Source organism: Equus caballus, unplaced genomic scaffold (genome assembly GCF_041296265.1).
Source record: "Equus caballus isolate H_3958 breed thoroughbred unplaced genomic scaffold, TB-T2T unassigned-0001383, whole genome shotgun sequence".
Classification (NCBI taxonomy): Eukaryota; Metazoa; Chordata; class Mammalia; order Perissodactyla; family Equidae; genus Equus; species Equus caballus.
In genome coordinates, this window is record NW_027222140.1 from 20,001 (window position 1) to 25,246 (window position 5,246).

The following is a 5,246-nucleotide window of genomic DNA, read 5'->3' on the forward strand; positions in this document are numbered from 1 at the left end:
CCTGGAGGCTGCGGACGAGCGGCCGCGAGGCCCCCGGGGCCGCCGCCCTGCCGGGTCGACCAGCGGCCCGGCCCGGACTCGGCCCCCGGGTCCCGTGGCGCGCGGGTCGACCAGATGTCCGCGCCGAGCGCCGAGCGGCGCGGGACCGCGGGGCGCTCGGCCTTCTCGGAGGCTCGAGGGCTCCGGCGACCCGGCGGACGAGCAGCGGCGAGGCCGCCGGGGCCGCCGCCCTGCCGGGTCGACCGGCGACCCGGCCCCCGGGTCTGGTGGCACGCGGGTCGACCAGATGTCCGCGCCGAGCGCCGCGGGGTCGCGGGGCCACGGGGCGCTCGGGCTTCTCGGAGCCCCGAGGGCTCCCTGGAGCCTGCGGACGAGCAGCGGCGAGGCCCCCGGGGCCGCCGCCCTGCCGGGTCGACCAGCGGCCCGGCCCGGAATCGGCCCCCGGGTCCCGTGGCGCGCGGGCCGACCAGATGTCCGCGCCGAGCGCGCGTGACTGCGGGTCGCTCGGGCTTCTCGCAGTCCCGAGGGTTCCGCGGGCACGTAGCTGCGAGACCCGGGCGGCTGCCCTCCGCCCGGCTCACGGGGGCGGTCGTGTCCATCAGCTGGTCGTGCGGAAATCCCGTGGTTGGCCTCCCTCCCTCCCTCCCTCCCTCCCTCCCTCCCTCGTCCAGCCGCACGTTTGCGGGGTTCGTGTGCGACTGGGATGAAATAGACCTTCCTTCCAAAGGACAATCGGAGATCATCCATCATACCTCTCGAGTCCCCAAAAGCCAAGAAACACGCCAACCAAAACGCTTTTATATGCCAACGGTTTCCCGTTTTCATTCCTATCGTTTAGGGAGGTTTGGTGGCAGCAGCGGCCGAAAGCAAAAGGAAACCCGAGAAGCGGCTCCATCCACCAGGGCTGTGTCTCATCCGTGCCGACGCAGGAGGGACGGGCTTCGTTCGTTCGTTCGCTGCGGCCCAAATTCCCGGGCCGCCCGAGGACCGCTCGCACCGGCCCGAGGGAGGGAGCCCCGGCAGGCAGGACGCCTCCGGTGAAATGGCCAAGTCGACCGCGCGACCCACAACCCGCCCGACTGGGGGCGAGAAGGCGCATGGAGGAGGACTCCGTCCCCTAGTCGGCAGACGGCCCTGGGACAGGGACGTTCGCCAAAACCTCCCCAAGGCCGCTTTCCGTGACCGAGTCGGCCTCCCCGCCTGTACTCGTCCCGCCCGAGAAACGAGACGCGGGGTGGATCGGGACCAGGCGACGCACCAGGCCGGCCGGCGCTGCATCCTCCCTCCCCCGACCTGACCTGACCTGACGAACGCCTCCCCATCGCCCGCCCCCGCGAGGCTGATCCGTCCGGCCGGTGAGGAGGCCGCTTGTCGGGCGCCACCGGCTGCCCGGCATCCTCTTATATAGTGTTCGAGGAGGTCGACCAGGTGGCCCGGCCGGGATGGGGGGGGGGGGGGGGGTGCGGGGGGTGGTGTCCCGGGCGGCGGGGGGCGGGGGGTAGGAGTGGAGAGGAAAGGTGGCGGGGCGAATGCCGGGGGGGGGGGGGGGGGGGGGGCGGGGGTCGGCGCGGGGCGGGGCGGGGCGGGAGTTGGGGATGGGGGAGGGGCGGGAGGCCGTCTGGACATGGAGGGTCGGAAGAGCGGTGGTGACAATGATTTTCATTATCATTTAGAAAGAAGAACGTGGACTTCTTTAGAGGAGTCCTTTGAATAGCTTCTCATTTAGTTAACATACATCCAAATGGAGGTCGGGAAACTTGGGTCCTGTTAACATATGGATGGAAGTGGAAAGAACTATCGCGATGACCGTCCTTGTGTTTCTTTTATTTTTTCTTTCTTCCTTCTCCCCAAAGCCGCCCCCCCCACCCCCGCCCCGCCCCGCCCCGCCCCGTCCCGTCCCGTCCCGTCCATCCATAGTTGTAGGTTCCAGTGGTAGTCTTTCGGGTTTCTGCTATGTGGGCTTGAAGGGCGATGCTGGGTCTGGGGCTGCGCCCAGGATCCGAACCGGTGAAAACCTGGGCCGTCGAAGCCGGGGGTCGGGGTGGGGGCGCGTACTTGACCGCTCGTCCACGGGCTCGGCCCCCGGCCCTTGTTTTCTAGGGAGAGAGACAGAGAGACCCGATCCATTTTCTCTTGGCCTCTAAAGCGTGTGTGTGGTCGAAAGGCGACGGAGAGAGGGGTTCTGGTCCAGAAAGCCCCGACCGCGCCGCCGCGGGGATCGGTCCGGTCCCGCCCGAACCGTCCGAGTCGGAAAGGAACGGACAGCTTTCCTCCTTTGGGCCCCTGACTTGGACCAACAGGGGAAGAGAAACAGGCCTCTCTCCCTCACACCCTGGCCCCTTCCCCCAGGACGCCCTCCTTCTAGTCAGCCCGCCTCTGGCTTTTCCACACGCCGACGACCGCTCGTCGGCATGGACCCACCTTCCTTGGGGGACACCACCACACGACTCTCCCACTCGTCTGCCTGCCTTTCGTTGGCGTCGCTGCCAAAGGCGAGGGGTAGGGTGGCGGTGGCAGGGACGGCAGGGGCCCCAGCGGCTCTCTGGAGGGTGAGGAAGTCTTGCTGGTTCTCCTAGGTCGGTGATCTTTCTCGATCTCCACACACATTCTTCGTTTGGGGAGCCAAGAGACGCCCTCTGAGGAATCCCTATGGCCAGGGTCGATCACTTACTCGCTCACTGCCTCGGCCTCGGCCTTGGCCTCTGTCCACCTTGTCTCTCTCCCTCCCTCCCTCCCTCGTCGGTCTCTGTGTGTGGACGTCTAGGTGGAGGCGAGGCAGGGAGGCCATCCACCCACCCACCCACCACGTGGTTTACCACACGCTCTACACGGAGGTAGAATTCCCATCCCACCGAATCCATCCTTTCCACGGGGCACAACCCTGGGGCCTTCGGAGTCACCCACCCCATGGTGGCGCATCCGTCACGGCTATCTATTTCCAGAGGTTTCCGTTTCCACCCCCACCCTCCGAAATAAAAAACGGCCCCACTCCCGGATCTGCCTCACCACGACCACCACCACCGCCGCCATCTGCTGTCGCCCTCTAGGGTTGGACCGTTCTAGCTCTCTCCTCTGTGTGGAATCGCAACGTAGGTCGCCTTGGATGTCTGGCACCTCTCACTTAGCAGAAGGTTTTGGAGGCTCAGGCTGGCCACGCTTTGGCCCGGGTCAGTGTTCCGTTCCTCCGGACGGCTTCCTCGTTTTCCACGAGAAGGAGCCGTGAAGACGGAAAGGAAGGGCGGATGGATGGCTTCTCCCGTGCTACCGAGTCCCTCTCCCCCTTTTCCCCAAAGCGTGAGGGGCGGTCGACAGGATCTTCTCTGATGACAAAAGTCAGAGGCACCCCGGGTCAGACACCGTGCGAGGCGTTGGTGTGTTCTCGAGACGAGAACACGTCCCCGTCAGCGTTTTCCTGTCGTTCTCGTTCCGAAAGGATTCACGCGCCACCCCGTCTCCCTCAAGGTCTTAAGGGCTGTCGTGCTCCGCAGCCGTCACGTGTCGTGGATCCTGGGCACCACCACGCCACCCCCCCCCCCCCCCCCCCGCCATAGCTGTCGATCGCTACGTGGCACGCCTACGTTTGCCCAAAAGAGCAGTCCGATGGACAGCGTGGGTGCTTTTCCCAGCAGGCAGGCAGGTGAGAGTCACCCCTCTAGAAGGTTTCCAAGCCCCGTTCCATTCTCAGAGGCAGCTCCTTTGGCCATCAAGGAGGCAGGCGATGGGGTGGGGGTGGGGATGGGGATGGGCCGGGGCCTCTGTCCCTCTGTCGCGGTAGAAATGATTGGGAAAGGAGGGACGATGGGCGTAGGTCAACCATCCTGGGCGGTGGTGCTTTGGGAGCTTTTTCTAGAAGAAGGAGCGAACGGCCTTCCCTGGGAAGGGAGGAAACCAGAGGAGGTCCCCCTCAGACCGACCTGACACGAGAAGGACACTCTCTCTCTCTCTCCCTTTTCTTCCTGACTTGAAATCAGGAGACAAACTCCCCTGCCAAAGGGGCCCTCCCGAAACGGGGAGTGAGGAAGACCTCCTTCTCTTCACGGCTGAAGTTCTCCTGCCTTTCCTGGACGGGAAGGATAGCACCTACGCCCGCTGCCGTCGGCGACTTTTAGTCCACCTGGAGAGGAAGAAATTCTTTCCCGTGGCCGAACCCTGGCGGTTCGTTCGTGCTGCAGAGGACGTGGCCCTCTCTGACACACCCAGGAACCTCCTCGCTCCGGGTCGCTCCGGGTCGAGGAGAGGGAGTTCTGTTCTGTGGTTTAGAATGGTGCTTAAAAAGGGACATCGCTTACAAAGGGTCCTCGTCCCCCTTCCTAAACGGACGGCTCGGCTCGGAGGCGTGAGATACGTTTCGCATCCTCCTCGTCGTCTTCACTCAAAGTTTTATTGGAGTTTTGAAGATTTTATTTTTGTCTTTCCTTTTTCTCCCCAAAGCCCCCCGGTACATAGTTGTGTGTTCTTCGTTGTGGGTCTTCTAGCGGTGGCATGTGGGACGCCGCCTCAGCGTGGTTGATGAGCAGTGCCGTGTCCGCGCCCCGGGATCCGAACCGACGAAACACTGGGCCGCCTGCAGCGGAGCGCGCGAACTTAACCACTCGGCCACGGGGCCAGCCCCTTACTGGATTTTTAAAACAACTCCGGGGGCCGGCCCGGTGGCGCAGCGGTGAAGTTCGCACGTTCCGCTCCGCCGGCCCCGGGGTTCGCCGGTCCGGATCCCGGGCGCAGGACCCAGCACCGCTTGGCGAGACACTCTATGGCAGGCATCCCACCTGGAAAGTAGAGGGGGATGGGCACGGATGTCAGCTCAGGGCCAGTCTTCCTCGGCCGACAGAGGAGGATTGGCGGCAGATGTTCGCTCAGGGCTCATCTTCCTCAAAAATAAAATAATAAATCGATTCGATAAAATATCAAATAACACAACCGCGGATCACGACTTAGAGTCACCATTGGCCCGATGATGCCACTCCCCACCCCCCCCACACCCCTACCCCCCACCATTTGGAGGTGCCGTCAGTGGGATTCGTTCCTGTTTGTCCATCTTCTTCCTCTTTTTTTTTTTTTTTTTTTAAAGACCGGCACCACGAGCTCATTGCCAATCTTATCTTTTCTTTTTATTCCTCCTCCTTCTTCTTCTTCTCCCCAGAGCACCCCAGTACCTAGTTGTATATTCTCTTTGAGGGTCCCTCTGGTTCTGCCGTGTGGGACGCCACCTCAGCGTGGCTTGATGAGCGGTACCGTGTCCGAGCCAG